The sequence below is a fragment of the Lutra lutra genome, chromosome 5 (assembly GCF_902655055.1).
Source record: "Lutra lutra chromosome 5, mLutLut1.2, whole genome shotgun sequence".
Classification (NCBI taxonomy): domain Eukaryota; kingdom Metazoa; phylum Chordata; class Mammalia; order Carnivora; family Mustelidae; genus Lutra; species Lutra lutra.
The window spans coordinates 115,793,906-115,806,276 of record NC_062282.1 but is presented as its reverse complement, the minus strand read 5'-3'; the positions used below and the strand labels follow the sequence as shown (position 1 = coordinate 115,806,276).

The 12,371-nt window shown below is 37.6% G+C and overlaps 1 protein-coding gene across 1 annotated transcript in view; it reads right to left on the bottom strand.

Annotated features, from left to right (window-relative positions):
- Nucleotides 1–12,371, bottom strand: part of POLR3G (RNA polymerase III subunit G) — a 104,844-nt gene that overhangs the window by 92,329 nt on the left and 144 nt on the right. The window lies entirely within an intron of this gene.

The window sequence follows — 12,371 nt, the reverse complement described above, 5'->3', positions numbered from 1 at the left end:
TTTTACAGTCCTTTAGTTTTTTCACCCTCCTTCTCTTTCTTTGCTTTATCTTCCCTCTCTTTATTTAGACAATTCTCCACTTTTTTACTCCAAGATGTTTAGTCTTACCAACTTTCTCTTCTCGCTCACTCCCATCTTCAATGTGTACCTCTCCACTGGCTTCTTCTCCCCTAACAAAGCATTCCCTATTCTAAATTTTTATTTTTTAGGATTTTATTTATTTATTTGAGAGAGAATGAGTGAGAGAGAGCACGAGAGAGGAGAAGGTCAGAGGGAGAAGCAGACTCCCCAGGGAGCTGGGAGCCCAATGCGGGACTCGATCCTGGAAGTCCGGGATCATGACCTGAGCCGAAGGCAGTCGCTCAACCAACTGAGCCACCCAGGCGCCCCGCATTCCCTATTCTAAAAGAATTTTAAAAACAACCTTCTTTTACTTGTTGATATCTTTATTAATTCCTTAATTTTATGTTTCTCTTCACAAATTTCTTCAAAGTGAAGTTAATTCCTACTGCTTTATCATCCCTTAACCTTTTACAGGCTAGACTATTTTCCTTAACTCTGCAAAAATTGTAATCAAAGGCCTTGTAGAAACTAATATTTTTGATGGATAACCTTAATAAGAAGCATAAAGTGCATTAATTTTAAGTACACAGATGATTTTTAGGTGTCCATACACCCTTGACACCACCATGCAGATCAAGATATAGAGCATTTCTAACACTCTCTAAAGTTCTTTTATGTCCTTTTCAGTATAAGCCACCACTACCCATCCCTGCCTACCCAGAGGTAACCACTATTCTGAAAACCATAAACATTGATTAGACCTGCCAGTTGTTGAGCTTTATATAAATGGAATCATGTATAACATACTCATCCTGTACTCTTTTGTATCTTACTTATTTCTCTAAAAACAACATTCATGAATATGAATCTTACTGTTATGTTCCCATTAGTTTTGTGTGTTTTTCTTTATCACTAGTAGTATTCCTTTAAATGAGTCTACCTCTAATTGTTCTTTTACATGTTAATGGAAATTTGGGGGTGTTTCCAGTATGGGGTTAGTATGAATAAAGCTGCAACAAACATTCTTGTGAAAATTTTTTTGGGAGAACATACCACTACTCTTGGATATATACCTAGGAGTGAAATTGCTGTGTCATAAGGTAAGTGAATGCTTTAACATTAGTAGAGACAGACAATCTTACAAAATGGATCTATTATTTTACATTCCTGTCAGCAATCTTTGAGAGTTGGTCCAAATCCTTTGTCACAATTTGATATTATTAGTCTTTTAAATTTTTAAAATTTATTTTAACATTACCCATTTTGATGTGTTTGTGATAATATTCACTGCGATTTTAACTTGTATCTTCCTGATAACTAATGATGTTGAACACCTTTTCATATGCTTATTGACCTTTAGATACCCACTTTTGCAAACTGCTTATTTGAATCTTTTATCCAATGTTCTTATTGAGCTTTCAGTCTTTTTGGAATTGATTTGTAATGCTTTATCAGATATATATATTGTAAATGTTTTCTTCCGCTCCATGGCTTGTCTCTTTACTTTCTGAATGGTGTCTTTGATGAGCAGAAAATTTTAATTTTGAGGATGTCAATTTATCAGGTTTTATTTTTATGATTAATGCTTTTTAAGTCCTGCTTAAGAAATTTTATCTACCTCAAAGTCCTGGAGATATTATACTACATTTTCTTTTAAAAACTTTTAAAGTTTTTCTTTCACATAGAAGTCTATTATCCATCTCAAGTTAATTTTTGTGTTGGTGAGAAATGGGAATCATGTCCGTTTCTTTTTTGTGTGATGTTTGGTTGCTATAACCATTTATTGCAAGGTCTCTTTCCACTGACTTGCACTGGTGTCTTTATAATTAATCAACTGATTGTAGGACTAGGCCTACTCTATTGATACATTTTCCTATCCTTTCCCCAATGTCATAGTCTCTTAATTACTGTGATTTACCAAGTTTGAAAACCAGAAGCCTTTTCTCAAACCTTATTCCTGCTCATTTTCTGTGCAATACATGAATTTGCCTACCATTCACATTTTTCATAGGGAAAAATAGGCATAGGAATCAGGGAAATTTGTCTTTAAAATATAGCTCCATCACTACATGATGGTGATGTGGAATCGTATAAAAGTTTACGAAAAACTATAGAAAACTTGGAAATAATGCCAAAGGATGGCTATATGTTATTCTGGAATATTGCTTAATAGTTCCACACAAAGAGAATTTAATTCTCTAGGAGGTTTACCTTTGTTTGTTAGTTGTTACTGATTAGAGCTAAGATTGTGTAAAATGTTAACTTGTAGATTTTGCCCTCTAGATATACAAAACCTTTTTGTCTGGTAGAGAATGCAACTCCAAAATCTATAGTTATTTTGACTTGTAGGACATTAACTTGTATGACATTGTAATTTAGCCAACTTTTTTGGCTAAAAAAGTATTTTATTTCATATTTCAGCATGCCCTTTGTGACTGTCTAGGTATACTGAGTTTTTTTTTATTTTTTTCTGTGAATTAGCTTTATTATATTGCTGGTCTCCTCATTACAAATTTAAATAGATCTTAGAAGTGCCTGGGTGGCTGAGTCAGTTAAGTGCCCAAGTCTTGATTTTGGCTCAGGTCATGATCTCAGGATGTTAGATCAAGGCCCATGTTGAGCTATGTGCTGGGCACGAAGCCGGCTTAAGATTCTTTCTCTCCCTCTCCTTTTGCCCCTTCTCCTACCTGTCTTCCTCCCCCACAAAAATCTTAGATTTTAAAAACATATTCATTCTATATTTGTATAATAGTCATACATTTAAATTTTAAAAATTATGCTTTGACAATAATGAGGAGTCTAATATTATTCTAAGGACTTATACAAACTGGATGACTGGTGATGCCATTACCCAGGATGGAGAATACATAAATATTTTAGATGAAGATAATTATTTTTGTTTTGGTATATTCTTTTCTATTATGATGGAAATGCATGACAAGAGTGGAAATCTAGGTTTAAAGACTGCGAATAGGGGGTTAGCAGAAAAAATTTTGAGCAATTTTGGAGTCATCACTATGTAGGAGGTGAGAGTGCTATAGTATGAAACTATTAAGAACATCATTCTCAAAACAAACAAATAAACTACTGGGCAGTGGATAAAGAAAAGCAATCAAAGGAAATTATAAAGGAGTAGTAAAAAGCAACCATGACAGCAGTTTTAAGGACTGGTCAACATGCAGATGCAACCCAAGGAGCAACAGGAAGAGAACTGAAGAGAAGCAATTGAACTGAGCAATTAAGAAGTCTTTGGTGACCTAGTAAAAGCACTTTCAGTTAAGAGGTGAATGTAAGTCAGATTTGCTGTGGGTTGAGAGAAAATGAAATATGAGGAAATGGATGCTATGAATATAGATTAATGTTTCAGGAAGTTTGGCTCTAAAGCCTAAATCAGATCACAATAATTCACTGGTTAAAACCTGCTGATGGATTGCCATTACACTTGAAATAAAATGTATCCCTCATCATGAACTACTCTACTCTATATAATTAGGACTCTATTTATCAGTCCAACTTCTTGGACCATTTCACCACTCTTATTATACTTCAAACTTACTGAATTCTTTCCTTTCTTTGTGCCAACCTTGTTCCTAACTCAGGGCCTTTGCCATTTCCTCTTTTGGGTATACTCTCCCTTCAGACTTTAGCAAGGCTTGTGCAACAAAAGGAAGGTATATTGGTCAGATCTCCCTCTGTGATGAGTATAGTTAACACATTTTGGCTGCCATATTTTCAAATCTCCTCACACTGAGGCTACGTTTACCCTGGGCTGAATCTAGCTGACAGCTGAGTACAGAATAGGTACTAGAGCTTGGCTGTTCCTGTCTAACGCAAGACTCCTCACAACAGGGCCATTTTTGAATACAGGGGCAGTCATTTAACATCACAGCTCAAAAGTCACCGTATCACAGACCTTCTCAATGCTATAGTACTCAAGCCATGGTTAGCTGCTATTCCATTGTCGTCTTCAGTCTTCTCTACATAGAATTTATCATTGTACCTTTTAAGTTTTTAAACTGATTTTTATATGCTGACTAAAGTAAATTACAGACATTTTGAACATTTCACCTCAAACACCTTAGTTTGCATCTCTAAAAAGGAGACCATTTTCATAAATGGACAAATTATTATTAAAATGCCTGATGAAATTAATAGTAATTTCTTTGTAACATGTAATTCCTTGTCCATATTCAAATTTCTTCAATTTGAATGGAGACATTCAAATTGTTAATGTCTCCATAATGCCTTTCATAGCTACTTTGTCCAAACCACACCTTAATCTAAGACAGGGCATTCTATCTAGGTGTAATGTATTTTAAGTCCCTTTTAATCCAGGTCAACCCCTTTTTTCATGCACTGACTTGTTGAAGAATATGGCCAGTTGTCCTACAGAATGTGTTACTTTCTGGATTTGTCTGATTGTTTCTCCATAGTGTCTTAAAAAAAATTTTTTTTGAAAGTGGTTTCCTTATCTCCTCTATTTCCTATATATGAGAAACTAGATGTTAAGATTTAATTAAATTCGAGTTAAACATTCTTGGTTAAAAGATCTAAAAGGCAGATTGAGTACTTCATATTGAATTATGTAAGCAGACATACACTATCTGGTAATACTCCAATTGCTGATGATAACTTAGACCATTAGATTAGATTGGCGACACCCTGTGGCAAACTTACATCTTCTCCTTTGGGGCCAGAAAATGTGTGCTGTGTGGTACTAATTTGGAAATATATGAAGATACAGTGCTCCATCACAATCAATGATTCTACCACTTTTAATACCATTATCTTAACTCAAACTCCATGCTTTTGCTTGTGTATTTACTTTGCTTAATGTAGTCTTTTGCTATAGAGAAATATCACACAGTAGAATCTGCCAATCTTAAATTTATTAGTCTTCTAAGTCTGCAATAACAAAATACCACAGACTTGAGGGGTAAACAACAGGAATTTGTTTTCTCACAGTTTTGGAGGCCGGAAATTCAAAAACAAGGTGCCACCTAGGTTTCTCTGGAGACCTCTCCTTGGCTTACAGATAGCTGCCTTCTTCCTCTGTCCTCATATAACCTTTATTCTGTGGGTACACATCCTTTGGGGCTTCTACTTCTTATAAAGACACCACTCCTGTTGGATTATAGTCCCACTCTTACAATTTTATTTAACCTTAATTACTTCTTTATTTTTTGAAGATTTTATTCACTTATTTGAGAGAGAGAGAGAGAGACAGAGACAGAGCATGAGTGGGGGGAGGAACGGAGGGAGAGGGAGAAGCAGACTCCCCACTCATTGGCAGGGAACCTGACTCGGGACTATGCCAGGATCCTGTGATCATGTCCTGAGCGAAAGTCAGAAGCTTAACCAACTGAGCCATCCAGGTGCCCCAAGATTGGACATTTTAATACCAGAAAATCATAATTATAGAAATGGGACTTATTCCTATAGTCAACATGAAAAGAAATCATGAAAATGACTGAAAAGAAAGCTATAAGATATGTCCTAAACATAAAGCAACTGGAAAGAGAAATTTGATAATATATACTTGAAAGCAGTGACTGGAGAGAAAGAGAATGAGTTTCTTTCCATTTGAAACAGGTCAAGATCTGATTGCACAATAAACAGATTTGTTATATTATGAAAAATAAAAATCCCTCATCCTCCAAGTATATTTTTCCTACTTTATTGTTTGCCTTTATTTATTTATTGAAAAGATTTTATTTATTTGACACAGAGAGAGGGAGAGATCACAAGTAGGCAGAGAGGCAGGCAGAGAGAGAGAGAGGAGGAAGAAGGCTCCCTGCTGAGCAGAGAGCCCGGTGAGGGCTCGATTCCAGGACCCTGGGATCATGACCTGAGCCAAAGGCAGAGGCTTAACCCACTGAGCCACCCAGGCACCCTGCATTTATTTATTTTTTTAAAGATTTATTTATTTGAGAGGGTGGTGGGCAAAGGGAGAGAATCTCAAGCCGACTCCCCGCTGAGTCCAGAGCCTGATGCAGGGTTCAATCCCAGAACCCCAAGGTCATGACCTGAGCTGAAATCAAGAGTCTGATCCTCAACTGACTGAGCAACCCAGGTGCCCCTGCCTTAATTTTTTTTAACCTTGACATTTTGTCCTTCATTGGTTTTATTATCATATTTGCTTTCATTGTGAGGGTTTTTCTTTTTAATTGTGGTACATATATGTATATATTATACTCTTAAAATTATATAATTATATATTATGCTCTATATCATTTTATATATTTATACTTATTGATATAAAAATAAGAGTGAAATACAATATTGGAGTACCCCTGGATTATGCAATCTCAAAGACAACTCTTTAAGTATATACAATGACGAACTTTCTGAAATCCTTATTATGTTCTCACACTTGGTTTTTGTCTTGAAAACGAATGGAATTCTAAGTTCAAAATAATGTGCCCTTATAATTTTGGAGTTATTTTATTATGTTCTGGAGTCTAATATTTCTGATGAGAAATCTGATGCTAGTTCAATTATTATTCTTTTATAGGAAAGCAGATTGTCCCTGGAAGCTAACCTTATTTTTGATGTTCTGAAGTGCCTTATTGACATATGGTTCCTTTTACCACTTTGGTTTGCTCAGTACTAGGTGTGTCCTATCAGTCTGAGAACTTACACTGAGCTTTTTTTTTTTTTGTATGCCTGTTTTTTTTTTTTAATTTTTAATTTTTTAAATTAACGTATAATGTATTATTAGCCCCAGGGGTAGAGGTCTGTGAATCACCAGGTTTACACACTTCACAGCACTCACAATAGCACATACCTTCCCTAGTGTCCATACCCAATCACCCTCTCTTTACCCCTCTACCCCCGGCAACCCTCAGTTTGTTTTGCGAGATTAAGAGTCTCTTATCGTTTGTCTCCCTTCTTTTTTTTTTTTTTCCAAAGATTTTTATTTATTTATGAGAGAGAAAGAGCATAAGCAGAGGAGAGGGGCAGAGAAAGAGGGAGAAGCAGACTCCCTCCTGTGCAGGGAGCCCAATTTGGGGCTTGATCCCAGAACCCTGAGATTATGACCTGAGCCAATGGCAGTTGCTTAAACAGCTGAGCCACCCAAGTGCCCCTATAATTATCTTTAGTTTCCTGAAATTTTTCTTCAATTATATATTTGATATTTTTCTGCCTTTCCTCCATTTGTTGCTGTTTCTGGAATTCCTGTTAGTCATATGATGGACCTATTGAATTAATCCTCCATGTTTTTTCAATTTTTCCATGTTTTTGTCTGAATGCTTTAAGTTCTGGAGTATTTCAATTAAATCATTTCATCATTCTATTAAATATTTTATCAGTAAGATGTTTATTTTCAAGTCTTTCATTATTCTCAGAATGTTCCTCTTTCAGAGTATGCTGTACTCTTATACATTATTTTCTCGACTACCTCTTGGGAAGCTTAATATTATTAATTTATTATGAGTTCATTTTGCTTCCTAAGCTGACTCTGAGTCTTCCTAGTTGTTTTCCTTGGCTGATCATTCATGCTGTTGATTTTCTTATGTCTGACAGTTTTTGATTCTTCATTCATTTTTAAGAATGGGATTCTAAATAGATGTGAAGAGAGACAATACTGGGGAGAGGAATCTGGAAGAATTCAAGTGCTTTGGTTTCCTAAAGAGTTTTTAAATTCTGTGTCTAGCACTTTTCTTATTTCTACCCTCTACTGTGCCAGACAACCCTAAGCCTAGGGTCTCCCTGGGACTCTGTTTGGCAGATCAATTCTCTCTGAAGCTTTAGTCACTTGCAAATTCTAAGGAGCTTTTTTTTTTTTTTTTAAGATTTTTAAAATTTATTTATTTCAGAGAGAGAGAGAAGATGAGCAGGGCAAGGAGCAGATTGAGAAGCAGACTCTCCGCTGAGCAGGGAGCCCAATGTGGGACTCCATCCCAGGATCCTGGGATCATGACCTGAGCAGAAGGCAGATACTTCACTGACTGAGCCACCCAGGTGCCCCAAGCTGCTGACATTTTGAGGATGTTGCATTTGTGAACAGCCTTCTATGTCTTTTTGATCTTTCAGGTATTTTTTTAAATACATTCTCTGTATTTGGTAGCTTTCCAGATCACTTTAGTATTAGAAATTATTTCTCGAGCACCTGGGTGGCTCAGTGGGTTGGGCCTCTGCCTTTGGCTCAGGTCATCATCCCGGGGTCCTGGGATCAAGCCCCGCATGGGGCACTCTGCTCAGCGGGGAGCCTGCTTCCCTTCCTCTCTCTCTGCCTGCCTCTCTGCCTACTTGTGATCTCTGTCAAATAAATAAATAAAAATCTTTGAAAAAAAATTATTTCTCAACTATAGTTTTATTAAGGATTCAGAAGGAAGACTAAACAAATACTACTGCTACTCTCTCCTTAAACCACAAGTTCTATCTACTTTTGGTTCTGGCTCTGGATTTACTATTCTGAGTACAATAGTAGCAAATACATTTTAATATCCTATATAGCAATTTTTGCATTACTATTGTTTTTCACCATTTTGTAACTTATTTTATGCAATTATTCTTGAAATGATTGTTAGAACCATTTTTATAACATTCAAGAAAAAAATGGGGGTGCCTTGGTGCTCAGTCTGTTAAGTGTCTGCCTTTGGCTCAGGTCATTATCTCAAGCTTCTTGGGATCAAGCCTCTTGCTGGACTCCCTGCCCAGAGTCTGCTTCTCCCTTTCCCTCTGCCCCCACTCCTACCGCTTGTATAGGCATACTTGCTCTCTCAAATAAATAAAATTTTTTAAAATTTTTTAAAAAATGAAGAATTTTCATTTTGATTATATTAAATTTGTAGATAAATTTAGGTATAATCAACATTTTTACAATACTGAAACTTCCCATCTAGGAGAATAGCTTGTCAATTTACTCAAATCTCCCATCCTTTAGTAAAATGTTGTGATTTTCTACCTGTTGATCCTACAGATTTCCTTTTAAGTTTACTTGTAGGGATTTCACATTGCTGTTATTATCTGAGCTTATAATTCCTTGTTGATTTTGCAAATTGTTCTGAAAATCAGCTACTTTACTGAATTCTTTCTTTTTTTTAAGATTTTATTTATTTACTTGACAGAGGGAGAGAGAGATCACAAGTAGGCAGAGCACCAGGCAGAGAGAGAGGGGGAAGCATTTCTTTTTCCAGCCTTCCTGTAGCAGGGAGTGAACACTAATTTTCACCACTATGCAGAAGTGATATATAAACTTTACTGTCATTCCCTTAGCAGGATATCCTGCTGAAAAGATTTTAACATTTAAACACTTAAAAATCTATTTTCCCAGGGCACCTGGGTGGCTCAGTTGTTGGGCGTTTGCCTTCAGCTGGGGTCATGATCCCGGCGTCCTGTCCTATTGGGATCCCTGCTGGATGGGAAGCCGGCTTTCCCTCTCCCACTCCCCCTGCTCATGTTCCTGCTTTCTCTGTCTCTCTATCTCACTGTCAAATAAGTAAATAAAATCTTTTTTAAAAAATCTATTTTCTCAAATTATTTGCCCACAAAACCCACTCTTCATGAAATAACCATAAACATTCCACAAAATTCTAGTGTCAGAGGTACCAGGTTTAAGAAACACTAACATTTTCTTCTTCTTTTTTAAAGATTTTATTTATTTATTTGACAGAGATCACAAGTAGGCAGTGAGAGAGGAAGGAAGCAGGCTCTCTGCTAAGCAGAGAGCCTGATGTGGGGCTCGATGAGGGACTCGATGCGGGGCTCGATCCAAGGACCCTGGAATCATGACCTGAGCCGAAGGCAGACACTTTAACCCACTGAGCCACCAGGCGCCCCTTTTTCTTCTTTTTTTAAAGGGAGGTTCCTTCTTTCCTTCTTTCCTTCCTTCCTTCCTTCGACAGAGAGAGAGAGAGACAGACAGACACGGAGAGAGCACAAGAGGGGGGAACAGCACAGAGGGAGAAGCAGGCTCTCTGCCAAGTGCAGAGTCTGATACGGGGCTGGATCCCAGGATCCTGGGATCATGACCTGAGCCCAAGGCAGACTCTTAACTGACAGAGCCACCCAGGAGCCCCAACACTAGCATTTTTCAAATATGCTGTTCAAGTTAAAAATGCACCTTCTACATCTGGTTTATTAATATACATTTTACTAGAAGTGGACTTTGAATATTTCCAGCCCTTTTTCAGGTACTGAACTTATCTCCTTAACCTAGAATTATGATTAATTAATACAGATTTGTATTTCAAAATATCTTTGCATTTAAAAAATAAACTCTATTTGGTTACAGTAAAATGTTCCTTTAAGACAATACCAAATTGATTTTGCCAACATCTAAAATGTTTACACATTGTTCACTAATGAACATCAAATATGAGCCAGGCACATAGAATGGGGACAACATGCACACTCTTCTCATAGAGCATACAGTGATTTTAAATGCTTTTAATGTTTTTTGTGCTAGCTTCATATTAGCTAGAACATTTAAGTTCTCTATCATGCTTTGAGTTTAAAGCATAAGAATTAGCTCCTCAGGAATTTTTATGAATTCAAAGTTTTTTTCTTTTAGTAATCTCTACAGCCAACATGGGACTTGAACCCACGATCCCAAGTCAAGAGTTGTCTGCTCCTCACAAATTTTTAACTCACCCATAACTGAGTGGGCTGGATGCCTTCTTATTTTATGGCATGGAATTATGGCATCACACTATAATTCAGTCCTATCTCTAGTTATCAACCTAATTCAATTTTCTTTTTTCAGTCATCTGTTTTCCTTAGAAAGTGACTATATGGGGGACCTGGGTGGCTCAGTGGGTTAAAGCCTCTGCCTTCAGCTCAGGTCATGATCCTGGGGTCCTGGGATCCAGCCCTGCATCTGGCTCTCCGCTCAGCAGGGAGCCTGCTCCCCCCACCCCTGCTTGTGGTCTCTGTCTGTCAAATAAATAAATAAATAAAATCTTTTAAAAAGTGACTATACCATTTTGATATTAATATTTATTGGCAGCATGAAGTTATATGAAGTATTTTAATAATTTGTAAAGCTCCCTTTTATTATTACTTTTTTGGGGGTAATTTTTAAAAAGTAAGTTCTACACCCAGTGTGGGTCTTGAACTCACAACCCAGAGATCAAGAGTTGCCTGCTCTACAGACTGACTCAGCCAGGCATCCCAACCTCCCAACCTCCCTTTTAAACTACAAAAAAACCTTATTAGCAGCAATATTTCCTTTTTTTTTTTTTTTTTTTGGACTCTAAGTTTATCTTAAAAAGTACTTTAAAAGGGAAGTTTTCTAATTTTGTTTTTTGGGGGGCTATCGTTGAACTTTTTTTAGCTCATCCTCTAGGCCTAACTTATAGGCCAAATCCTTCAAGATTTTCTTCTGTCCTATTGTGTGCTTTCCCTTCTTTAAACCTGTGTGTGTGTGTGTGTGTGTGTGTGTATACATTTCCTTTATACATATACCATAGGGTTTCTTGATCTTCCCCCTTCCCCTGCCTGACCCCCACATTCAGGCTATTTTATTCCTCTAAAGGTTTACAGCTTAGTTCAGTGCTTTGTGGGTTTTCACGGCAAGATTCCATTCAATGCAACAAATACTTATTGAGCACCTATGCATCAGGCATTGTATTAGGCACTAAGAACAGCGTATCCTGCACCTCAAGAAAACTGATTACCCAAATGAGCTTCAAGAACTTAGTCTGCAACTTCAGATAACATAATGTGCATAAGCAGCTTATAACACTGGAAAATAAAGGACGTATGAGAACAAACCCATTCGAAGAGGAAGAGGGGAGCTAAGGGACGGTTAAGTACAGCTTCACTGTAATAGCCTCATAATCCAACCCACGAATGATACAAATGTAATCTACAGCACCTGCCTTGGAATCACTTGGATAGTTTGTAAGGAAAAAAAGAAGCGGGAGAAAGATACATTTAAATCTGCGTTTTTAAACAAACTCCCCATGTACTCAGACCATCCAAGATTTTAGAATACAGCGAAGCCAAATTTGTTAGGACTCATTCCCCAGCTATTCCCTCTTCCTAGTTGAGGAGGCTAACCCCGCGGCCATGCTTCTTCCCCTTCCTTCCTCTTGGAGCTGTACGTCTTGCCGCCGGTCACTCGTCACAAGATACAAGACGGCCCTAGCGTGAGGCGAGGTTCACCCGTCCACTAGCCCAACGCACCACGCAAAGACCAAAACCCCGGCTCCGCAAAGGATTCGGGGAAACCGCAACAGGCCAATCCAAAGGGGGGGAGGAGGGGCCGCAGGGGGCGAGGGAAGGGCCGTTTGTTTGATTGACGCGAAATATGCCTAATGAGAGCAGAGGAATCGTGACGCTTCCTCCTCAATGGGCAG